The 27,065-nt window shown below is 36.5% G+C and overlaps 1 protein-coding gene across 6 annotated transcripts in view; it reads left to right on the plus strand.

Moving 5' to 3' along the window:
• Window positions 1-27,065, plus strand: part of RNF43 (ring finger protein 43) — a 105,347-nt gene that overhangs the window by 63,523 nt on the left and 14,759 nt on the right. Inside the window, exon 2 of one of the 6 annotated variants that reach the window (XM_016430324.2) lies at window positions 623-742. The exons of the other annotated variants lie outside the window; for them this stretch is intronic. The gene's annotated coding sequence lies outside the window, so the exon portion shown is untranslated. The remainder of the gene's footprint in view (window positions 1-622; window positions 743-27,065) is intronic. 6 annotated transcript variants of the gene reach the window in all.

The following is a 27,065-nucleotide window of genomic DNA, read 5'->3' on the forward strand; positions in this document are numbered from 1 at the left end:
AGTAAAGAAATTATAAATCTCTATTATATTCTACTGGAATACTTTGTGCTGCAGAATTTATCCAAATACCAACCAAGACCAGTTTCCTGGTTTGAGAGATTTGTTAAACTTGCTGCCCAGAATGCATTTTTTGTCATCATATATATTAACTCCTCCTTTACCATAAACTAGCCTCTTTTGAATTATCCTCATTTACAATAATTTTGGGAGGGCCTTTTGCCCCACTATTTTTAAAGAACAGACTATCCTGATCTTGATCTACATTGTAAGTATATATGTTATCCTATCACAACATTAGTAAAGATGTTGTTATGTTGGCCTATTTATGTTCTCACCAATAACTTTAAATCAGCTCTTCTAGTCTGGTCGTTCTTAGGGCTTAATGGTATGTTATATGCATATTTCAGTTTCATCCTACAGGGATTTAAGTGTCTATCCTGATCATTCTTGAGCTACTGGTCATGAAGAAAGGCTTTTAGCCACACCTCCTGAACAACTTAAAAAGGAATTTAGTTCTTCTGTCCTTGACCATACCCTGACCCTAAGCAAACCCTGAGCAGCCTTGAAAATTCAGCTCCAACAGCACCTTATTTAGGTCTGATACTATGACTTTTTTGCTCAGGTCTCGGGAGAGAGAGTGAGAGAACACATTCTGAACACTCCTTTTGTGTCGGCATCTCTGTGAGGTGCTTTGGAAGGACTCCAGCCAGGCATGGAAGGGCTCTTTGATAATATCTGACGGGTGGGTAAGAATTTTGGGCATCCAGCCAAGATACACATTGCCTGTAATCGTTAACTCAGTCTGTAAACAGTTCAAACGGCACTGGAGAGGCCGTCAGTTATTACATTAGAAGAAGCCTTTCATCTTGCTTGCTCAGAAGCCAGGCGTCCGGGCACTGGCCCCTACTGTGGTGATTGGAAGCATAGTGCTCTGTGTAGAGTTGCCAGAGCCCAAGCCATGTTGGGGCCATACAATGGAGCCCTGCTTTGAATGCTTGACCTTTAAACCGTTAGCATTGCAGCAATAACTAAATCATTACTTTACTTTTGTTCTGCACCTGGTGGAAGCTGAAAAGCTCCAAGAGGAATAAACTCTTTAAGAGTGGGATGCTCTTCAGCAATTAGAAATTCTATTTCAAGCTTATTTCATTTTCTTACTCATAACTATGTTCTAAAAACTTTTTAGCACTTTTCTCCTCAAATCCTGCCTTTTGGTTCAGTACACCGTATCCTTTGTCTTCCATCAGCTCATCAGCTATAGTTATTTATGATCACTTACTATTAGCAAAGTATGGTGGTAGGTATAGGTGATGCAAAGTACAAGACATGATTCTTACCCTCGAAGACCTTATTGTCTAGTTCAGTGGTTCTCAACCTTTCTAATGCTGTGACCCCGCAATACAGTTCCTCATGTTGCAGTGACCCCAAACCAGAAAATTATTTTGGTGGCTACTTCAAAACTGTAATTTTGCTACAGTTATGATTCAGAATGTAAATACCTGATATGCATTATGTATTCTCATTGCTACAAATTGAGAGGTTGAGAACCGCTGGTCTAGTTGGATAGATAAGATCTACTACATATGTAGAAAAGATAAGTAGGAATGATAAGTCCTAAGTAGTATGAGCAATGAGTATCATCTGAATTAAAATGAGAATGAGCATTTTGAGGGATGAATTAAATTAAATATAATTTTTTCCTCTTCCCTATACTTTCTGTTTCCACTAGGTTTTTTCATTATCATTTATATGTGTAAGGAGGTATGAGACAATACTTGGCAAATCATAAGATGTGGGTTCAAGTTTCATTTCTTTTAGTTTTGAGCCCCTGGTTGAATCAGTAAACTTTACTTTCTCCTTCTGTAATATAGTAGTTAGTAGAATAATATTGTGTCATAGTATTAGTTTAAGGATCAAATGAGACAGTAATATAAAAATGCTTTGTAATTGTAAAATTGTAGTACAACTAAATGTGAACTCCTTTTATATTTTCACTAACTCACCACTAGGGTCATAATAGATACTCGATACATACTTGTTGAATTGAATTTTGTGCAAGCCTTCCCTTTATATTATATGACCTGAAGATTGCAAAGGTAAATAGATAACCATCCTGGTCAGCTTTGTTTGTACTATGGTATATAGGATGGACTTAGAGGGTAATTAGGCATCGCTGTTGAGAAGTCAGATAGGTAAAAGGAAAACCTAGAGAGACCAGTGTCATGGAAGATAAGATAGTAGAGAGTGTATAGGAGGGAGAAGGGGACTAGTAGAATAAGGGTTAAGTAGCATGAAGACAGAGAAAGGTCATTTTAACTTTTAGGAGTAGGTAGATAGCTCTGTAGAGAGGCAAGAAATATGACTTCAGACATTGCTAGCTCTGTGGGACTGAGCAAGTCACTTAACTCCATTTCCCTAGCCCTTAACTGCTCTTCTCCTTTGGAATCAATACTTAGTATCTATTCTAAGATAGAAGATAAGGGTTTAAAAAATGGTATCTTTAAACAAACCAAATTTTATTTGGAAGTTTTCCCTGGATCAAGCCAAACTGTCTCTGCAACATCTTTGTTCCCCTCTCTTATTCTGGTTCTGTCGTCTTGGTTCAGACCAGACAAGCTCCCCCCACCCCCCCTTTGATAGCTCTTTACCTACTTTGAAGACAATCATCAGTGCCCTTCTGTACCCTCCACAACACAGAAGGGTTTTCTCCAAATTAAATATTCAGTTGTTCTTGATAAACCCATGAGAACCCTCACCATTCTTTGAACATATTCTAGAAAAAAAAATATCCTTCAAAGATATTGGGCCTACAATTGAATATAATGCTCCATATTTGGTCTGATCAAGACAGAGCACTTTAGTACTATTACTTCTCTTATTTTGGACACTGCTTCCCTGAATATGTTATATGATTCTGTTGACTCTTACTGAGTTCATACCTAAAATCTCCAGATCTTATTCATACCAGTTGTTGATCTGAAGGTTCACAAAGCAATTAACATACAGTATTGCATTTTTACAGATAAGGAAATAGGCTCAGAAATATTAAATGACTTGCTGATGATCATATAGCTAGTAAATGTTGGAGGTTAGATTTTAATTCAGGATTCATCTCCAAGTCTAGCACTTTTTCTTTTCTACCATATTGCTACTACATAAATAATTATAACAGCTCAGAATATAATTAAATACAACGGCATGAGGTATTTGAGAAATAAGAATTTCCTTCTGCTAGGAGAGTTCATAGAAAACTTCTTGAAGTATAATGGCACTTGGACTGGCCCTTGAAGGGAACAATGTGGCACAATAGTAAAGAATACTTGATTTAAAATCAAGGGATCCAATCCCAGCTCTGCTACCTAATAACCTGTGTGGTGCCCAAGACAAGTAATTTAATCTCTCTGGGCCTCAGCTTCTTCAGCTATGAGGGTGTTGGACTAGATGACCTTGGTGATCCCTTCCAAATCTAAGTCTATGATCTAAGTTTTCAGTGGGCAGGAATAAGATTAGAATCTTTTGTAGGTGTAGTGGATCAGTGTTTCTAAAATTCTAAAAACAGCATGAGAGAAGATGAGACAAGACGAAGGACCAAAGAGTAACTATATATGACAAAGCCATGGAACATCTTGTCCAGAAAAATATGAACTATTCAATGTAAACTGAGATTGTGCTTCTTACTTTCTTTGTCCTATTGTTGATATTGTTTCTTTTTGGTACAGTTTGGTATGAAATCTTCCTTTCTGCTTTGCTCATGCTGGATATGGGGTTAATCCTTTTTCCTTAACCAAATGTTCTTTATTGAATCAGCCTGGCCTTGGAACCAGTTTAGATTAATGAAGCTAGAAGGTATAACCTAAAAATTTGAAAACTTAGGTTTTGATGCTCAATTTTCTTCTTTCAGTCTTATTATTCAGCATCAATTAGCCACCTCTGTCAAGAAAATGACTTGCCTCTGCCTCATGATTAGATTAGATTGCAATCATTTTATAAACATTTCCCAGTTTTCGTTGCCTACCAAAAGCAATACAGTTCACAAAATAAATTCATGTTGCTTGTCCATGGCAATTATGTAATGGGTTATTTGAAAGTTTGGATTATTAAGTCATATTTATAAATTCGAATTACTGAATTCTAGAGCTAAAAGGAATGTTAAAGATCTTATAGTAAACCTACTCTAATGATTTTACCTGCCTCAGATTTTAATTCCACTGAAGCCCCTTTATCTTTGATTATCACCCATCCTTGTAACAAATATGTATGATCAAATAAAATTGACCGTGTCCAAAAAAGACTATAGGTACCACGAGTCAGAGTCAGTTCATTAACTCTCGGGGCTAGGCCTTAGACTCTAAAGGGTCATTGGCATATTTCATCATAAATCCTCTTTAATTAATGGCTGGTCTTGTGTTGATCTGTTTCTTGGCCCTTTTATATAATGAAGAGGATTGTGAGGGGTGTGTTCAGTACACATCCTTTGTTTGATACAGTCTGCTTTTATTCCCTTTTCCCCTTTCTCTTTCCCTTTCAGGCCCCATCACAAATTCTTATCCTTTATTTCCTCTTAAATTCCTTTTCAAAATCCACCCTCTATTGTTGAGTTTTGTTTTGCTTAGGGTTATTCCTTCCTATAATCTACCTTCCCTCTTATTCTCCCCACCTCTTATCTGTTTTCCTTCCTGTTTTTCTGTTGAGTGAAATGTATTTTCTGCACCCAACCAAGTGTGTATTTTTCTTTCCTTAGACCAGTTCAGTTGTCTTTATCTACTTAGTGCACCCAAGTTTTGTAAAGTAATTTTTCCCATTCTTTCTCTCCCTCCCTCTATAGTCTTTTTCTTCTCCTTTTCCTGTCTCCATTTAAGAAAACTGAAACATAAAAACCACTCCTGGGCTCTTTGTGTCTTGCATTTGTGTGATGCATTTTTCTAAAAAACATGATGGGGGAGTGGAAGATGTAAGGGCTTTATTTAAGTTTGATAACACAGGGTAGCCCCATGAAAACCAGGTGTGATCTGTCCTTGTCAGAATGTGTGCCCAGCATGTGTGTATTGTGTACTTGAATGTGCGAATACAGAACAATGAACCAAATGTGAAGAAGTATGGACAATGTGTCATAATTTCTCTGAACTTTTTTCTTTTTTACTTGTTATCAGTGTCAACGTGGAAATCTAGAGATCCCCAGTTTATTTGGTTGGGAGGTAGAAACCCCAGGTTTTGACCTTGTCACAGGAGAGTTGACCTCACTTCACTAGACAATAGACATCCACATCAGCTTTGACACAGTAGGTAGCGTGTTAGTCTGGCAAGCTGAAGGTCCCAATTTCAATCCTTGGAAGAAGGGTGTGATATACTGGGAAAGGCTTCTGGAGACAAAAAAGAGTTACTTGACTTTGGATGGGGTCTACCTCCCACCTTAAGTGGATGTCTATTGTCTGGTGAAGTGGGACCCCCCTCAGGGGGAAAACTCTCCTGTGACAAGGTCAAAACCTGGGATTTCTACCTCTCAACTAAATAAACTGGGGATCTCTAGATTTCCACATTGACACAAGGAATGGAATAACAAGGAATGGTTAGATGAAAGAGAGAGGGAATAATATATTATGAAACAGGATGTAAAAGCAAAAGGTAAAAATTTTTAAAAAAGGAGAAAAACCCAAACAGAAACCCTTACTTTTTAAAAATATAACAATTCCTTCGTTTTTTGATATAAGATTCCCTCTTCTCTTTCTCCTCCTCTCTTCTCTCCTCTCCTTCCCTCTTCCCTCCTCCCATTTCCTCCTTCTCCCTCCTCTCTTTCCCCTTTCAGTATACCAAAAACTGTTTGATTTAGGGCAAAGTCATAGTACTGCCTCCCCTGGTTTGAGTTGTGAAGGTTCCTGAACTGTATTTGCCAAATAAAAATGTAAACTTGCCCCTGTTTGAAGTTCCAATAGACTATTGCTGGGCTCAACTACCAGCAGCCTTCTGGAAAGCTCTACAAGTTTAGTGACAAAATTTTAAACTCCACTTTGGTCTGGCCTTCCTACCCCTAATTAATCTACTATAAGTTTCATTGGGAGAGGGATCTGAGATCCCATTTCATTCCTGAAATCAGAGATACACAATTTCTTCTTGTTATATATTTCTTCTGTAATTAGGATGGCCTTAGTTAGGTCTAGGCTTAGCTCTGGATCACCACCCATAGTCGCCTCCTTAGTCCACAACAAGCTCTATGTCTCTGCAATGGGTAGTGAGCCACAGAGCTTTCAGTTGGCATGTGTTTCTGCTTCCTGTATAATAAATTCAGTCCCATTTATGCTAGATCTGTGACCTCTTCTTGCCCTGGCAAGTAGACCCTCCTTCAGGCACACTTCTGGCTAGACCCCCATCCCCAGTGATTATAGACCTCTCTTGTCTTCCTTATACCAAAACACACACACAAATTCACTGTGATTTTTTTAAAGATTAACTCATCACAACTGTCAACATGGAATCAAACAAACCCAGATTTGTAGCCTAGTAAAGATCTGATGAACCCCAAGTTTTAGGACTAGCTGATAAGCTATGGACCCTGAAATAAAGACAATCCCTGTCAGGTGGGGTCAAGCTCAAGCCAAGTAACTCTTTAGTGTAGTAAGCAGCACATCATTCTCGTAAGCTGAAGGTCCTAAGTTTGATCCTCTAAAGGAGGATGTGATACAGTGAGAGAGGCTACATGTTTCATTCTCACATTTAAAGTCCTCTATGAGCACGCCATATCTTCCCTTTTCAGTCCAACATAAATCTGTCTCTTAAACCAGTTCAGTCTCTTTACTGCCTCTCCATATATACCATAATCATTCCTGTCACTATGCCTTTTCTGACAATATTCTCTTCCTTATCCATGCCAAACTCTAGTAGAAAATAAGCCCCTCAAGACCTGGGATGTTTTTATTCTTGTTTTTTATTCTCAGAACCTTGCCTAATGCCTTGCACATATTTATTTGCACTGAATTGCCCAGCTCCAGTTGTTCCTCCTCCACAAAGCCTTAGTCAATTTCTGCTTTCTCTGAACTTCTATAATAAATATCCCTCCACCACACAAGTTAGAATTTGAGGGTATCCTTTTTTTGTGTGTCTTTCTTTCTCTTGTGTTTTGTCTCTTCAACAAAATTATAATTTCCTTCAGAACAGCAACTCTTGACATTTCCCACAGCACAATGCTAGAAACATGGTAGTTAAAATTTGGTGGACAAATGCTAGGTAACTAGATGGCATAGTGGATAGAGTCAAGAAAACCATAGTTCAAATACAAATTCAGATAGCTATTAGCTGTTTTGGGCAGGTCACTTTACACTCCTTACCTCAACTGTAAAATGAGAATGATAATAAGAGCACTTGTCTCACAAAATTGTGAGGATCAAATGAGATAATATTTATAAAGTGCTTAACATAATGCCCAGCATATAGTAGATGCTATAGAAATGCTAATTATTATCAATGATGATGATGACTAACAGGCACTGTTTGAATCCACAGTAATCATCCCTAGAGAATAATTTTAAGTATCTCTGTCCAGCATACCTACATATTATATCAGATAATTCTGTGTATCTTGCCACCAGACACTAAGGGACCAGTGATATTGGTGACCTACCAGTTCAATTCAGTAAATGTTTTTAAGTACCTCCTCTGAACCAGGAATTGCTTTAAGCACTGGAGATATAAAAAGGGGTAAAAGACAATCCCCACTCTCAAGGAACTTATATCTAATGGGGGAGAAAACATTTGAATAGATATATAAAGCGAGGTGTATATAATAATGGTATAAATAGAAAATAAATAAGGGAAAGCATTGGAATTGAGGGGTTAAGCAAGACTTCTGGTAGAATTGTGTTGAAGATTTTAGTTGAGACTTGAATCCAGAGAGGCAAACGATTGGAAGGTAGTAGGAAGGGTATTGTAGGCATGGGGGATAGTCAGAGAGTGTACCCTCGACCAAGATACATAGTATCTTCTTTATGGAACAGCCAGGAGGCACTGGATCAAAAAGAATGTTTGGGAAATAAAGTATAAGAAGACTGGAAAGGGGGCCCATGTTATGGGGGCTTTGAATGCCAAATAGAACATTTTGAATTTGTTCCTGGAGACAATAGGAAATCGCTGGAGTTTATTGAGTAGGAGGAGTGACATGATCAGGCCTGTTTTTAGGAAAATTACTTTCGTGACTGAATGGAAGATGGATTAGAATGGAGAGAAACTTGAGGCAGGTTAACCCACCAACAGGCTATTTCAGTAATCAAGATGTGAGATGATGAAGGCCTTCACTAGTGTGTTGGCAGTGTCAGAGGAGAAAAGGGGGTATATTCTCAAGATTTTGCAAAGATGAAATCAGTAAGCCTTTGCAACTGCTTGGATACAGTATAAGAGACAGAGTGAAGAGTCTAGGTTGACACCTAAATTGTGAGCCCAAGAGACTGGGAAGATGTTATTGTCCTCTATTGGAATAGGGATGGTAGGAGGTAGGAAGGTTTTAGAGGGAAAGATCATGACATCTGTTTTGGACATTCTGAATTTAGGATGTCTACTGGACATCTAATTCAAAATGTTTGAATGGTAGTTGGAGATGCTATTAGAGGTCAGCAGAGTGATGAAAAAAGGTAGGATTGAGAATCATTAGCATAGAAATGGTAATTAAGTAGATCTGATGAGACCACCAAGTATAGTAGTATAGAGGGAGAAAATTGGGTCCAGGACAGAATCTTGAGAGACATAATTTGGAGGAGGATCCAATGAAAGAAACAGAAAAGAAGGAATAGATAGGAGCCAGTAGATAAAGATTGAAAACAAGCAAAAGAGTCTGGTTGACTAAGGGAACAATCTGTTAGAGGAGACAATATAATGGGTGTTAGCAAACAATTTTAGCAGTTATATTGTAGGGAAGATGATCACGTTGGTACCTTCTAGCCTAGATCTGTGATTCTATGACTTTATTTTTTAATTTGAAATTTTTTATTAATTTAGAATTCCATGATTTATGTTACAAGATTCATGTTCTTTCCCTCTTGTCCCCACTCCTGTAGCCAATACTCAATTCCACTTGGTTTTACATGTGGCATTGATCAAGACCATTTCCAAATTGTTGATAATAATTGCACTGATCAAGACCATTTCCAAATTGTTGAAATAATTGCACTAGGGTGATCCTTTAGAGTCTACATGACCCATGTGATCAAGCAGTTGTTTTTCTTCTATTCCCACAGTTCTTTCTCTGGATGTAGATAGTATTCTTTTTCAAAAGGCCCTCCAAATTGGCCTAGATCATTGCATTGCTGCTAGTAGAAAAGTCTATTATATTTGATTGTGCCACAGTGTATCAGTCTCTGTGTATAATGTTCTCCTGGTTTCACTCCTTTTGCTCTGCATCAATTACTGGAGTTGTTCCAGTTCACATGGAATTTCTCCAGTTCATTATTTCTTTTGGTACAATAATATTCCATCACCAACAGATACCACAATTTGTTTAACCATTCCCCAATTGGAGGGCATCCCTTTATTTTCCAATTTTTTTGCCACCACAAAGAGTGCAGCTATAAATATTTTTGCACAGGTCTTTTTCTTTATTATCTCTTTGGCTTATAAACCCAGCAGTAGTATGGCTGGATCAGAGGTTTTTGTTATAAAAATTTTTTTTCCAATTTGTTACTTCCCTTCTAATTTTGATTGCATTGGTTTTGTTTGTACAAAAACTTTTTAATTGACTGTAATCAAAATTATTTATTTTACATTTTGTAATATTTCTAATTCTTACTTGGTCTTAAAATCTTTCCCATAGATCTGACAGGTAAACTATTCTATGTTCACCTAATTTCCTTATAGTTTCCTTCTTTATATTCAAGTCATTCACCCATTTTGAATTTATCTTGGTGTGTTGGATATGAGATGTTGATCTAAACCTAATCTCTCCCATACTGTTTTCCAATTTTCCCAGCAGTTTTTGTCAAACAGTGCATTTTTGTCCCCAATTATCATATACTGTCTTGCTGATGTTAATTTACCCCACTGATCTTCTCTTCTGTCTCTTAATCAGTACCAAAGTGTTTTGATGACCACTGTTTTATAGTACAGTTTAAGATCTGGTACTGCTAGGCCACCTTCCTTCACATTTTTCCCCCATTATTTCCCTTTATATTCTTGATCTCAAAAGATCAATGAACAAATTCTCCCAAATGAACTTTGTTATAGGTTTTTCTAATTCAGTAAAAAAGTTTCTTGGTAGTTTAATAGGTATGGCACTGAATAAATAAATTAATTTGGGTAGGATTGTCATTTTTATTATGTTAGCTCATCCTACCCATGATTAATTAATGCTTTTCCAATTGCAATTGTTTAGATCTAGTTTTAATTGTGTGGAAAGTGTTTTGTAGTTGTATTCGTATAATTCCTGTGTTTGTATGACTTTTTTTTTAAAGCCTTTCCTTCTGTTTTAGAATACAAGTATTGATTCAAGGTGGAAGAATGGTAAAGGCTAGACAATTGGAGTTAAGTGACTTACTCAAGGTCACAGAAACTAGGAAGTATCTGAGGTCAGAGTTGAACCCAGATTCTCTGGACACTGGACGACAGACCTGGTGAACTATTCATTGAGCCTTATTTAGCTGCCCTGATTCTCTGACTTTCTGAAGTAAAACTTCCAAAGTTGTCTATAATGAGCCCTGATGACTTGGTAGTCCTCTAACTTAAGCTCTCTATTACAGGCATCTGTGCAAACACCTCCCACACCCCCAGTAATAAACATCAAAAAGGAGCAAAGGGAAGCAAGGCCTAAACATACTGTGTCAACATCAATGGCAGATAGGGTGTTTTTATTAGAGTACAGGGAGTGTTTCTACCTATGGTAAGTGATTCAGAAACTTGGTGCCACATTATATGGCCCTGTGAGACTACCTTGGACAAGCCATTCTGTAGTGGATGATATCATGTACTTAAGATTGTCCAACTGGACCAAAAGGAAATACATTGATGAAAGTTGGACCACAGTATGTTTGCCTCTTAGTTGAGCCTAGTTAACTTGTGAGCTCCAAAAGGTCTGGAGGTAGTAAGGGATAGGAAGAGCAATGACTCTAGAGTCAGAGTACCTAGGTTTATATCTTGCTTCTCACGATATCTTTGTGACCTTTGACAAGTCATTAACCTCTCTCAGCCTCAGTTTCTTTATCATAAAATGAAGGGATTGGAATAGATGGTTATTCTCTTCTAGTTCTAGATCTATGATCCAAATTTAGATTTTCCACAGTATCACTTCATCATAGTCACATGCATTGAAGTAGTATGATGTCCCAAGCAAGGTCTGACAGACTATACTTGAATTGGTTCATTTTTTTAATACTTGAATTTTGGAATATCTTGCAGAAATGGAGGATTTCTTTCCAGCTCACTAGGGGCTAAACATTCCATCAAATAGCTTTCTTGAAAATCATAAGATTAAGTATTTTCATTCATTTGTTCAACAACAATGAATTGACTATGTATTGATTATTCATTGCTTAGTGTTGGGTGTCATTTGGGGTGGTAGTGGTAGTGATGAACCAGACTTGTAATTTCATCACCATAGGGAGCCCTTTTTGAGGAACTTCCTATACTGATTTAGGTATGTACTTTCTTCTTTTTTTTTTCTTTAAAGACTGATTATCTCCCTATTTTATGTAACCTGGAAATAGCAGGAGCTTTTCCAGGACCCAGTCCCACTACTGATCAGCATGGGAATTTTGGCCTGCTCCATTTCTGACCTGAGCAGTCACTTTTATTTAGGATCCAATCAAATTAAGCCTACTGCATCTCAGAACTTCTGAGGGCAAGAGACCTGCCAGCATTAGCCTCTCTGGTAGCTGGGATGACCACTGATAACTCTGGGTTTGTTTATAGTTTTAGAGGATTGCCTGAGGTAATGAAAATTTAAGTGCCTTGCACCAAATCACTCAGCCAATTTGTGGTAGGTGGGTAGGAGGTATTATAGAATAGTGAATAGAATTGGCTTTAGATTAGAAGGAAGTGAGTAGGTGCTATATGAGATCTAAAAACGAATGACATGACCTCTACCCTCAAGAAACTTACAGTCTAATGGAGGAATTTTTTCCCCCTTAAAAGAACTATAGATTAGATAGATATAAAAGAACAAGATTGAACATATGCAGTTCAGAGGAATTAAGAAAACATTTCATAGAGGCTATGGCATTTGAGCTGTTGTTAAAGGATGAGTAGGAGATACTAAAGAAGTGATGGACTTAAAATGCAGAATAAGCCATATATTTCTGGACATGACCAATGTGAGAATGTGGGTTTTAGTTTTTATTTTCAAATATTTTCAATGAAAAGTCTTTGACAAAATACAGCACCCATTCCTATTAAAAATACTAGAAAGCATAGGAATAAATGGGCCATTCCTTAAAATGATAAGCAATATCTACCTAAAACTATCAGCAAGTGTATCCTGTAGTGGGGATAAATTATAAACCTTCCAAATAAGATGAGGGGTGAAGCAAGGATACCCATTATCATTATTATTTAATATTGTCCTTGAAATGCTAGCTTTAGCAATAAGAAGAGAAAAAGAAATTGAAGGAATTGAAGGTACAGGTACGCAATAAGGAAACTAAACTATCACTTTTGTAGAAGATATGATGGTATACTTAGAGACTTCTAGAGAACCAACTGAAAAATTAGTTGAGATAATAACTTTAGCAAAGTTGTAGGATACAAAATAAACCCACATAAATCATTAGCATGTTAATATATTTACCAACAAAGTTCAGGAGCAAGAGATAGAGAAATTACATTTAAAATTACTCTAGACAATATAAAATACCTAGAAACCTACTTGCCAAAACAAACAGGAATTATATAAACACAATTACAAAACACTTTTCACACAGTCAGATCTAAACAATTAGAAAATTATTAATTGCTTGTGGGTAGGCTGAGCTAATATAATAAAAATAATCATATCTAAATTAATTTACTTACTTCAGTGCCATACCAAACTACCATAAAATTATTAGAACTAGAAAAAGTAATAACAGAAATAATCTGGAAGAACAAAAGGTCAAGAATATCAAGGGAATTAATGAAAAAAATGTAAAGGAAGGTGACCTAGATATCAAATTATATTATAAAGTAGTAATTATCAGAACAGTCTGGTGCTGGCCAAGACATAGAATAGTAGATCAATGGAATAGATTAGATATACAATATATAGGGGTAAATGACCTTAGCAACCTAGTGTTTGATAAACCTGAAGATCCCAGCTTTTGGGATAAGAACTCGCCATTTGATAAAAACTACTGGGAAATCTAGAAAACAGTATGGGAAAACTAGGTATAGACCAATATCTCACACCCTATATCAAGATATAGCCAAAATGGATCTATTATTTAGATATAAAGAGTGATACCATAACTAAATTAGAGAACATAGAATAGTTTACTTGTCAGATCTATGAAAAAGGGAAAAAAATTATGACCAAACAAGAGATAGCAAATATTACAAAATGTTCTAAGTCCCTCTTGATTAGAGAAAAGCAAATTAAATAAAATACCTCATACCTATCAGATTGGCCAATATGACAGTAAAGGAGAATGATAAATGTTGGAAGGGATGTGGTAAAATTGGGACTTGTGAACTGATCCAGCCATTCTTGAGGGTGATGTGGAACTGTGCTCAAAGGGCTATAAAATTGTGCATACCTTTGGGTCTTGTAATACCACTCCTAGGTCTATACCAAAGAGATCATAAAAAAGGGGAAAGGATCTCCTTGTACAAAAATATTTATAGCAGTTCTTTTTGTGATGGCAAAGAATTGGAAATTGAAGAGATATCCATCAACTAGGAATGGCTAAACACTTTGTGGTATAATGTAGAATACTATTGTACTATAAGAAGTGATGAACATGATTGTTCAGAAAAGGCTAAAAACTTGTGCATAGTTGCAGAGTGAAATATGCAGAACTGGGAGAACATCATAGACAGTAACAGCAATATTATATGATGCTTAGCCGTGAAAGACTTGGCTACTGTCAGCAATACAATGAGCCAGTAAAATTCTGAGGGATACCTCTAGAGAAAGAACTGTTAGGCAGATGTAGATCAAAATATATTATTTTTCAGATTAGTTTATTTATGATTTTATTTTGAGGTTTTGGTTTTATATGAGTATTCTCTTACAATAGTGACCAATATAGAAGTATGTTTTTGCATGATAATATATGTATAACACAGATCAAATTGCTTACCAACTGGGGGGAGGAGTAAAACAATTTGGATCTTATAATTTTGGAAAATGTTTGTTGAATATCATTATTACACATAATTGGGAAAATAAAATATGAATAAAGATAAAATATATTCAATGTGGGAACTGTGGGAGGGAAAGAATAAGTGCTTATGAAATAAATTCTAAAAGGAAAAGTAGGATGGGACTGTATTGGGCAGAGAGAGATATGAGGAGAAAGTCCTCTAGGAAAAATTAATAGCATAGATCTTTGGAAGCTTAGATTGTACTTAGAAAACAGTCAGTTGTCCATTTTGGCTAGAGCAAATTGGAGGAGCAGATGATAGACCTATAATCATGAAGGGCTTTGGATGCCAAGCTAAGAAGATTAAGAAATAAGAAACCTTCAACAGTTTTTGATCAAGTTCAACATGATCAGCAAGGTATTTCACAGTTGTGAAAGAAGGGTTGGAGGACTGAAAGATTTGAAGCAGAAAATGTTGAGAGTACTATTACAAAAGAAGATAACATGAATTATGATGGTAGAACTGAGATAGGAAAAAAAAGAGAACAAATTGATGAGACATTGAGGAGAATTTTAAGTCATTTTTTAAATTGTAGAGGTAGAATCAATAGTTACTGGCAAGTGGTCTGGTTGAATTGGCAAGTGAAAGAAGAGAGAATAACCAGCCTTATGCCTGAAAAAATAGGTAGTGGTACCATGAAGAGAAATGTAGAAATCAGAGTGAGGAGTTGAGTTAGCAAGATAACTTTTAGATAGTTTTAGACACATTAAATATGAGATTATTATCCAGTTGCAACCCTAATAAGTGGTTGAAAATGCAGGATCAAAGTTTAGAAGAATGGGCCAACTGATGTTTATGGAATGGTAGTTGATGGACAAAGGACAGAACTTTTGGTAATTGGCTGCATTTAGAAGAAGAAAGCAATGAGGTGGATGAATAATGCAGTTTTATGGGATCCAAGGTAGGAGATAATTTTAAGAAGAAATTTATTATCACTGTTAGGTATATTTGAAATGACAGTTCTTTAGTTTTAATGTTTGCTTTTCTTAATCATCTGATCTGTTGACTTAATGTAGGACCTAGGCCTTTTTTTTGTAGTTTTTGCTTTAGCTTAGTCTGTTATAAATTAGCCTATTACACTCACTGGAGGAGTTGTTTGTTTAAAAGTGTGCTTGAACTTGAAGATTTTTAAAATGCAGTTAAGAAGTGCAAACAAATTTTGTTTTCAAAATGGAAATTAAATTTATATAAAATCTAGCTCATATCCTTGTGTGATTTAGATAATAGGGAAGCCATCTTTAATATGGTGCTTTTATCCTTCCTCTGCTTTTTGTCTGTTACCCGATTGGCTCTTGAAAGTTGCTGTTAGTTTACACCGGGTTAAGGAATTGCTTAGTCTCTCTAAACTCCAGGTACTTAATCTGTGAGATAGTTGGTATTGATATAGAGGGTGGGAAGAGAGGAGTGGGTAATTAATAGCTGATATTAGCTTATAAAGCACTTTGCTAATATAAAATGCTGTCAGTGCTAAATAATAGTTTTCATTTAGGAAGATAGACTCTTTTAGTTTAACAGAAATAAGGGATAGGGGGTAAAGGGCAGTGCTACCTTGTACCTTGATACAGTGATACATTATACAAATCAGAAGCACCGCCATTGATCTTCATTGACCTGTGGCTTTTCAACCCAGGAATTTGGCTCTCTTCCCTAACTCTCTAAGTACTTTCCTCCCCCACTCCATCTGGGGGAAGGCACCTCCCCAGTCTCCTGACAAAAACAAACAGGAAATGCCGAGGCTGATTGATAACAAAGAATATTCTTCCTCCATTATCAGAACTTTACATTTTCATATCTCTTTACCATCTGTGCTTAGCAAGAAAAATAAAGGGTTTTGAGCAGTTAGGAAATAACAAAGACCTCATAGTTCATAATATATAGTAATGTATAGTTTGTAAAAAATAGGCAAGAACATATTTGGAAGAGTTGAACATAACTTTAGCTTGCTTACTAAACCAGTAGTGAGTCAGAACACCGGAAAAGTGATTGTAATAAATGACTAATGACTTCACAAATTTGTGTGTGTTGCATTTATGTTTTAACTTGAAAAGTTAAACTGTGTGAGTATATTTATGTATGTATATCTATGTGTGTATATAAACTTGAGAAATTAGAAATATATGTGTATGTTTAAACTCAGAAAGCTAAAAATGGATGGGGAATCATCTTTCCTGTGTTTGGATCCCATATAGATTTGGTCAGCAAGCTAAAAAAAAATGTTCTAACATTTGAGGGTATCCAAGTCAAAGACACATTCAATTATTTCATGCTTTTGATGACTCCCAAGCTTCTCCTTGAAACAAATTACCCATCTTTGTAGCATCAGTATTTTTGTGAAAGTGCTATGGGATACAAAAAAAGGAACACCCGTTCTGCAAGTCCCTCAGAGACCAGTGTAGAGAGTCATGATGGGCATGAAAACACTGCAGCATATTATTAAATTGTATAAATGAGGTGATATAAAATGTCAGAAGATTGAGAAAGGGTGTGAAATAGTAAAAGTGAGAGAGAACCAATAAACCTTGTATGCTGGCCTTGACAAAATTTCAGAGTGATCTAGAGATTTGGAATTCTCCTTTGGAGGATTTAAGAGAAGATTAAAAGTTGGATGAGTTGCAAATTGCACCATTATAAGGAATAGACACATAGAAGATATCCAAGATCTCATCATCCTTGATATTCCAGTTTGTCTTCCACACATCTACTTAAGTGATATTCCTAACCACTACATTGTTGAGAAAGCTCTACTTGGTACCCTATTGTCTCCAAGTTTAAAACACAAAAACAAGTTTGGTATTTAAAGGTTTTTATAATCTGTCTCTAGCCCACCCTTTCAGGGTTATCACACATTCCTTTCCCAGACAAATTCTACTTCCACCTAAACTGGCTTGCATGTTGTTCTTTGTACACGTTCTTTTTCCTATCTTTTTGTAGAGGCTTGCCTCTTCCCCCAATACACTGTCCTCATTTCTTCAACCTCTTCGAATCCTTAGCTCCCTTCAAAACTCATCTCAAGTGCTGCTTCCTACATAAGGCCTTTTCTCCCTCTTTTCCTCCATCAATTAGTGCCTCCCAAATATTTTGTATTTTGTATTTGTGTGTGTGTATATATATATATATATATGTATATATATATATATATATGTATGTATGTATGTATGTATGTATCCCCTGTTGAAATGTAAGGTTCTTGAGGTCAGGGACCATTTCATTTTTATCTTTGAATCTCCAGTGCCTTTGGCAGTGACTGATATATAGGAGGAATTTAATAAATGTTTGTTGATTGATTGGTTGATTATACCTCAGGTTTATTGTGAAGATTAAATGAGATCTTGTAAAATAGCATTGTGTTCTGCAGACATATGGATTAATAAATGGGACATTTTATGAGTAATGAATTGATTAGGAATTGGGGGATTCAGAGAAATTAACTTGAAGGGGATTTAAAGGAAGTATTCTACACAAAGAAGAGAGAAGAGGAGAGGGATATATATTCTGAGGTTCACTGGCCATCCTTAGGAAATAAAGATATAAATGAAGAGTTTATTCATTTTGATAGTTTCTGACTCTTCATGATCCTATTTGAGGTTCTCTTGACAAAGATACTTGCCATTTCCTTTTCCAACTCATTTTACAAATGAAGAAACGAGCAAACAAGGTTAGGTTACTTGTCCAGGGTCTCATAGCTGGTAAATGTTTGAGGCCAGATTTAAATTTAGGAAGATGGAGTTTTCCTGATTCCCATGATTGGCACTTTGGTCATCTAGCTGCTCCATAATGATAGGTTTTAAATCAACTCAACTGCCTTCCCTTAGGCTAACATGGAATCCATTATGAAATGATAGAGTGGAGAATTGAATGGAGTCTTAGGGGAAGCTATCTTGAAGTTAATTGAAAAACATCTTGACCCAGTCAAAATATAAAGCAACCCTTTAAATTCATACTTGCTAATTGTAATTCAACTGATAATCTCTCAGACCTTCTCTACCAGATGGGATGGAGATGAGAAGAAAGGGAAATAGAGTAGTTAGGGAATTAAGCTTTTGGAGGATAAGGAGAACAGAAGCTATGCCATTTTTTGTTCTCTTCGGATCCAAGAAGAAAGGACAAGAAGTCTTCAGTAATGACATACTTTGAAAATAGGGACATTATCTTCCTGATATTCTGTGTATGGCCTCACAGTATTTTCAGTGAGGGCACAGACCTATGTCTCTGAAAGCTTCTAGGATCCATAGAGATGTTAATACTATGAAGGATAGAAATTCTTAGCTGAAAAAATACCCTCTCTGATCTTACCTAAACACTTTGTTACACCTTTCTTGTACTCTATCATGTATTATTTTGTATTGTGTTTGTGTATGTTATAGTCAGAGTAGGAGCTTCATGAGGATAAGGGCTGAATCTTACCTAAATGGAGTATCTAAAGTTTGTGTCTCATCCAGGTTAGTGTTCTGCACACAGTAGACATGAATGCTTTTTGAATTACATAGATTAAATACATTTCTAGAGAAACTGTGAAATGCCAAGCCAAAGTTAGCATCTCTGTCCTCAACACTCTTCCTCTCTTCTTGGAAAGGAGGTAGCACTTTAAGTGAGTATAGAAATTTATTTTCCTTACCTATTTGGCCAGCTGTCAGCAAACTGTTTGCCTCATTCTTTACTAGCAAGTCATTAATATGACACCACCACCACCACCACCACCACCACCACCACCACCACCACCCCAAGCAAAAAGGACTACCTTCTGAACTGGGGACTCAGAGATGGCCAGAAGCCTATTAGTCAGATTAGAGTACTTTTACTCACAGGTCACTTTTTTGATGATGTTTCCTTTAGGCAAAGCCTTCCTAGATCTCCCCAGTGGATTGCCATCTCTGCTTAGGGAGTCAGGAGTAAGAAGATGTCAAAGGAGCTTGGTTGGCTAGTAAATTCCTGCCAGATATGTCCCCCTTAACTCTTCAAATTTCCTATGTAATTAATATGATTTTAAAATTTAAATTAAAACCACCACATTTTAAAATTAACATTTCCTCCAAGAAATCCCCCACTCCCACTGAGCATTTTTTAAACCCTTACCTTCCATCTTAGAATCATTGCAACCCTCCCCCCAAATAAAATTAAAAAGTAAGCAGAAAAAAAATATGCTTTAGTCTTCATTCAAGAGTTCATTATTTGGAATTATAACCAAAGGGCTATAAAATTGTGCATATCTTTTGATTCAGTAATGCCACTACTGGGTCTGTATCCCAAAGAGATAATAAAAAAAGGGAAAGGACCTACTTGTACAAAGGTATTTCTAGCTGTTCCTTTTGTGGTGGAAAAGAATTGGAAATTGAGGGGATGTTCATCAGTTGGGGAATAGCTGAACAAATTGTGATACATGTTGGTGATGAATACTATTGTGCTATAAGAAATGATGAGCAAGATTTCAGAAAAAGCTGGGAAGATCTTCAGGAACTTATGCAGAGTGAAATAAGCAAAACTGGGAGAACATTGTACACAATAACAGAAGTATTAGATGATGATTATCTGGGAAAACCTGGCTCCTTTCAGCAATGCAATGATCTGGGACAGTCCTGAAAGATTTATGATAGGGAATGCTCTCTACCTCCAGAGAAAGACCGGTTGGAGTTATCTTTCATAGCAGTGTATTTTTGGTTTTATTTTGGGGTTTTGGTTATGTATGACTTTGTTCTTAGAACAATGACCAATATGGAAGTGTGTTTTTCATGACAATAAAATGGGGGGGGGTGTTGATTATTTCTCCCTCCGGATGTGGTTAGCATTTTTCATTGTGAGTCCTTTGGAACTGTCTTGGATCATGCCATTATTGTGTTCAGTGTTTTCAAGGTTCTATTAATTTCACTTTGTATCAGTTCTTCTAAATCTCCCCAGATTTTTCTGTTTCTATCCCCCTCATCATTCCATTATAATCATGCACTACAGCCTGTTCAGCCATTACCCAGTTGATGGACATGCCAATTCCAAATCACAAAAAAAGCTAAATTAAATATTTTTGGACATATATATATCCTTTTCCTTTATCTCTTCAGGAGGTCTTTCTATTTTTCAACCAGTACAAAATAGTTTTAAAAAGAATAATCACAAAATCATAAATAACATGAAAGACTACCTCTAAAAATTTCAGAATCCCCTCCATCCTTTTTATGAGAGAGTCTATAGTAGAAAGACAAATTCATAAAACTTCAAGTGTTTCAGGGATATTTGCAAATAAAATACATCTGGTTAAGTGTAGCAGCCCAATTAACTGTCTCCTTTTGATCAGAGTGGTTGGACTTTATACCTCAAGTGAGCCCAGCCCAAAGCCTTTTTTGAGAAGTATAAAGTTTGTGTTTCTGCTGGCAGTGCCACCTGTCTTCATGGGTGTGACTCCTGGGCCCTGACCTTTAAGAGTAGCTCTTTGGAACAATGTCCAACAAGATGAGGGCTTCCTTTTCAGAAGGAGCTCATTGAGGGAAATGGATTCATTGTCATCTAGAATTGTACCTGGCTGGGTATCAAGAGTTGGATCACCATACTGTGACAAGGAAATCACTTTAAAAGACTGGTATATATTAATTTAAGGTCGCCAAGGAATTCAGCTATGTAATTCCTAAATGAAAATTCAAGTCAGCAGTCAACCTTTTATAGAGTTTAATTACAAACAGGAGGAAGAAAGGAATTAGAGATAGAGAGAGAGAGGGAGAGAGAAAGGGGAGAGAAAGGAATAGGGCTTAAATACCCCTTCTGTTTAGGCTGGTCCAAAAGGCCCAAGCCCTTAGATAGCTGAGGCAAAGAAAGGAGATCAGTCCCTATTACTCATGTGACCAAAATGGAGAAACAGTCTCAGGGGCCTCCACCTCCAGCTTCCTTCAGAGCAAGCTTCTCAGGGCACAACCTCTCAGAGCAAAACCTCTCCAACCTCCCTAGTCCTCAGACCCCTCTATCTTTAAGGAAACCATCCAAGTTCCCTCCCCTCAGTTCTCACATCTACCAATCACTGTCTATGTCTTCCCTGTGCCAATGGTGGCTCTAGCTGAACCCAGGACCGCCCAGAGGTCTGTGGCTTTCTTTGCACATGTCTGTTGAAGGTCATATTCTCAAATAATTAAATCTTGATCCTTTGCTGCAGCCCTTCCTAAATCCTGCTACCCTGAGTAGGGTGGAGATTGGGAGTTCCAAGACCTGGTTCTGTCATTCCAAGTATCTCTATTGTATCAATTCTAAAATCAATCATGACTCAAAGAAATTCCTGTTCTATGCTTAAGCATAGGTCAAAGCCCTTTCCATTGTTCAGCAAAAGGTTTCTGTCCTAAAGTAATCTTAAGAAGGGAGGAGGAGGAACCTCCCATGCCAATGGGGTTCACATTCCAATAGAGTTCCCACTATCAATAGGAAATTTTTCAAGTATGAAATTTCCCAATGGTGAAATTTCCAACATTTATAAGTCTAAGAAATTTTAAGGCTTACAATCCCCCCTGATTATCATTGGGAGACTAGTCTCCCCATTGATCATTTAACATAATCATTTTGTAGTTCTAAATTCACTTCTAACTAAAGATATACACAATATTCAATTTTCTAAGAGAAATTAGAATAGTGAGAGAGGAAATAGAAAAGAAAAGAAAGCAAAACCAATGTTTGCTAGGCTCATTGACAGAAAGCCAAATTAGGGGCAGTCCCTTTTGGCATAAATGTGTACAGTTACAATAAATGTTCAATCAAAAGTTCAGTCCAATCAATCACACCCAAAGTTCATTCTTGATCTTCTTGATGAAGTGTAGGTTTTTGGCATCTTTCTGCAACAGTTCATTCTCTGGATATAAAAGTTTCAAGCTTCTTTCTTGAAGATCTTTTCTCAAACAGAATCAAAATCTTTGAATTTTTTTATAAAAGTAAAATCTTAAACAAAATTCTTGAATTTTTATAAAAATACAATCTCAAACAACAAAAAAATTCAAAAATAAAAAAAAAAATTCTTAGATTTTAAATTAAAATACAATCCCCCCTGAAGTAAGTATTAAAAAAAAAATATCAAGTTTAGCTCAGAATGCAATGTTCAGTTATAGGGGTGTATGTGTCAATTATCAAAAGAATAGAAAAATAATCAAAAAACATAAGAAAAATTCAAAATAGGCCTTGTATAGGTCCAGTTTAAAGTAATTTCTATCCCACAAGTATGTAGGACAGAATGCAGTAATATTTCACTTAGCCATTTGTAGCCAAGACTACAGGAAGTTGCCATAATATAAGAAGAAAAGAATTAGAATTCTATTTTGATGGGGAAATGTCATTCCCTCGTCTGATTTTTTTTCCTCAGGGATATAGGGAGCCAGCATGATAGTCAAGCTTTGTACTTGTTTGAGTACTTCGAAAAGAGTGTAGATACAAGGAAGTCCTACGACTTAAACATAAGTTAAGCGTCTCAACCTCGAGTCTCACTTTAATATTTCTTGTGTGCTCTATTGGCACTATTCAGGTTTAGTCTGTGCTCCTTGTTTTTATCCCTTTTCCTGGAATCAGACACAAACATTAATCACAGTCCTATAATATTTTATCAATAAATGGCAGGTTCCCATAGTTTAAAGCTTTTAGGCATATATTGATATTATAGCAAGAGTATATATATTAACTTGTATTACTGCAGGGAAAAAAATAATATTAATATTAATTATGTGTACCTTCAGTACAAAAAATGAGAAAAAAATCAAATATTTTGATCAAAAAAGAAAAGAAATAAGAAAAATAAGAAAAAAAATCAGTAATTCAATATATTCTTGAAAAAACAGCATCCATTTGTCTATGGATTATTATCTCCAATTCATATGATAAGATAGAGTCACAATTCATATGATAGGATACAGTCAATCAGTCTCAGCAGAAGATGCTTTCTTCACATGTGAGCAGTGAATCCAAGAGTCCCTTTCTCCAATCTTTATAGATGTTGGAGTAGTTAACAATATTTGGAATGGTCCTTCCCATGAAGGTTGAGTTGCTCCAGTTCGCTTGAAATTCTTGATATAAACTTTATCTCCTGGGTTCAGGTCATGCAGAGAAAAGTCTAATGGTCCAGCTTGTACTGCAGCTCCGGATTCATGAAGTTCACGTAGTTTGTGCTGTAACTCCTGTATATCCTAAAGTAATCTTAAGAAGGGAGGAGGAGGAACCTCCCATGCCAATGGGGTTCACATTCCAATAGAGTTCCCACTATCAATAGGAAATTTTTCAAGTATGAAATTTCCCAATGGTGAAATTTCCAACATTTATAAGTCTAAGAAATTTTAAGGTTTACAATACAGTACCTTGACTGATAGAAGGAGGTTTCTTGTGTAAATTGCTAGGGGCTTTTCTCAGATCTTCATGGTCCTGAAAACTTGGCAACTTAGTTCAGAGTCATCCTTCCATAGAGACCTAATGTAAATGCAGCAGAATTGGATGGACTTCTTCTGAATATTGTTTTTTTGAATAGTACTCAAATATCAGTTAAGCTATAAGACACACTCTTGGCTGACCTAGGAAAATACCTATGTCAGTTTGGAAATACATTTGGATTCTTATTCTGCCCCAGGTAGATTAGACTCTTTATTTTCTCTGCTTTCAAAGTTGTCTTAACTGGTTTCTCAGCTGATTCCAAAATAAACCCAGACTGGTAGCTCTCCCTATTTATTTCTCTTTGCTTGAGGGAGTTTAGCCACGTTTCTGTGGACAACCCAAAGAAAGGAGACTGGTGGAGTGTGGGGAAGCAAAAAAATGAAGAGGAATGGTTTTGTGGTGAAGTTTGGGCAGGTAGAAAATGAACTGAGAAAACTTAAATAGCAAACACAGCCTCAAAGAGGAGGAGACTTGGTGGTAGGAGCTAAGGGTACAGGTTGTAGTCTTAACTGTACTATAGACTAGAGTAGCACTTCCAGGACCAGAGCTTCTGTGCCCCCTGATTTCAGGATACACCTTGATCTTTCTAACTCCAGACTACTTACCAGGAAAGTATCTCTGAGAATAGTTTCTGGGTCAGTCTGCCTTTGTTGTGGCTAGGAGAATAGATGAGAGAGATAAATTCAGGGTGGGGTTAGTAGCCAAAGCTAATGAGAAAAAAAGGCCATAAGGCTTGAGTGAGCCCTAGAGGAGGAAGGTGGATTCAAGTCTGCTTAGGACCAAAAAGGGCTTAAATCAGGATAGAGCAGATTAATTAGTACCCAGTGTATGTCCTTCCCCACAACTTCTTCTCAGCTACATCAATATAGAAGTAGAATAGTCTGGTAGAAAAAATATTAAATCTGGAATCTAGTCCAGGGGTTCTTTACCTTTTGGATTATTGACTCCTCTGGCAGCAGTTTGATAAAACCTAGGGGACCTGGGGCAGCTGGGTGGCTCAGTGGATAGAGATGGGAGTACCTGGGTTCAAATCTGTCCTCAGACACTGTGTGACCCTGGGCAAGTTACTTAACCTCAATTGCCTAGTCTGTACCACTCTGCTGCCTTGTAACTAATACTTAGGGTTGATTTTAAAACAGACAGTAAGGGTGTTTTTTGTTTTTTGTTTTTTATGGCTACATGTCCCCTCTTAAGAATGCCTGTTTTAGTCTGATTATTTAGTTAGCTGTTTGACTGAGGGTATGTTTATCTCTAAGGCCTTCGGTTTCCTCGTCTGTAAAAATAGGGTATTGACCTAGAGGATCTCTTGGTCTGTAGATTTCTAAGATTCTATGATAACTGGTTTTAGGATTACTGAGTCCAGTTCTGTTATCTGTCTCATTGTCTTCCAGAATGTTGTAGCAAATGAGCTTGTCATTTATTCAACAATATTTGTTGAATGCCTCCCACATGCATGGTCTTGAAATATACTTTAAATACTGTAAATATATATCCCTTTTTATATTTTGTCACCCTATTGGTTTTGGGGCTCTGACATATTTTATTGTTACTGCCAACCATTTTATTTACATTCCACCTTACTGCAGAACAAGTATCTATATTTAACATATAGTTCAGAAATCCTGATAGGACTAAATTTTCTTATGTCTTATCTGCCAAATGGTTCCCCCTTCCATATTTTATACATTATAAAAATGTCAATAGTACCAAGGGTCAAGGTCAGTACTAGGATTCGTTTTTAGATTTTAGATTTTTTTAGATTAGTGCAAATTTGAATATAACAAGTACAAGATAATAACTTACTGACAGTGATTTCTAGATAGATGGTGAGCATTGGCCTCTTTTAAGCAAAAGGCAGTGTGATATGACTGGGCCTTAATCAGTTTTCCTGGTTCTTGCTTGAAGTTTTTTTGTTGTTGTTGGGAGAGTTTGTCTTGCTGTAGGATTTCCACTTTATGATTTTGGTGTGTCTTGTTAAATGATAGCAGGCAAGCAGCTCTAGTTTTAGTAATAGAAGTTTGGAGTGGTGACAATTATAAAAATGGAGAAGAGGAAATAAGGAGAAGAGTACCTTTGATAAAAAGTTGATTTTTGTGATTATAGCAGAATAATTCTAGTAAGCAGTAAAATTAGGTTCCTAAGACCTGTAACATATATCTCTGTTGAAATCAGTGAACTATTAGATTATTGCAAGGAATTATGAAGAAAATGGCAAGACATTGGAGTATCTCTTCTACAAGCATGCCTGGAGAGGGGACTGTAAGACCAAAATAAGATTCAACATTGGGGTTGAGGCTCAGCTGAACCTTTTGTGAGGAGGTAACAAGATCACATGATGAGAAGAAATTGGCAGTCTAACTAGAAGAACTTGTTTTGTGGGGTTTAAAAGGGGCGAATCCATTTGGGAAGTGACCATGGCTTAATGAAATGTCCTAGCTAGGGTTTTGTGGATCATATATATTTAGTTATATATTCAGTGATAATAATGTTAGGTATAGAAGGAAGAAAACTGAGTGGTTTATTTCAAGTATTAGAAAAGCCAGGTACATGGGCTTCAAAGGGGATAGAAAATGAGTCAAAAGAGCAAGCAAACAAATAAAATACAATTCTGAGACTGAAAATAACTACATCTTTTTAGTATCTGTGATAACTGTATGTGAACCAGGTCTATCCCACTGCCCCTTAGTTGAGCCCCTCTTAACTTTCATGTTCTGACAAGCCTTGGCTTCCTAACCTTTCTGTCTTTATTAATGACCTATCAAATGAATCCTTAGCCCATAGAGTTCCAAAAGCTCCTTCTAGTCTTTGAAAACGGAAAGGTATTTTTGGCCCCCATCCTGCCCTGATCATTAGAGCCCATTTTGCCAACTTCACTTCCCCCTGTCATTTTTCTTGGCTCTGCTCTGGTGTCATTGGGAGGACAGATTGCCCAATGTGGAAATCATGTTTGGATCTTCATTATTTAGAGACGTTGGAGCACAAGGAAGCAAAAACACTTGGTTTTTTTTTTTCCTGGGAGTCTTTTTCCTTGCCTAAAGTTCCCTGTAGCTAGGGGCTAAATAGCTACTTTGTTCTTGCCATTAAGAAGCCTTCTACCACCAATACTATGAATCTTGTTTTGAGTAATTTTTATAGTGAAGTCATATCTCGTAGATTATTTGTATCAAATTTTAAATTCTTGACAAAACATATATATGTGTGTGTGTGTGTGTGTGTGTGTGTATATATATAATTGGAAATTTATTTTCCCCTATGGAGGGAATTGTCTGGAACACACTGTTGAATGGTTGCTTCCTCTACCATGAGAGACAATCATAATACTTCACAAATCATTCTTCTCCTCTCCCTTCCTCTCCCTCACATAATAAAATCCTAAGAAAACATGACAT

This window comes from Monodelphis domestica, chromosome 2 (assembly GCF_027887165.1).
Source record: "Monodelphis domestica isolate mMonDom1 chromosome 2, mMonDom1.pri, whole genome shotgun sequence".
Taxonomy (NCBI): Eukaryota; Metazoa; Chordata; class Mammalia; order Didelphimorphia; family Didelphidae; genus Monodelphis; species Monodelphis domestica.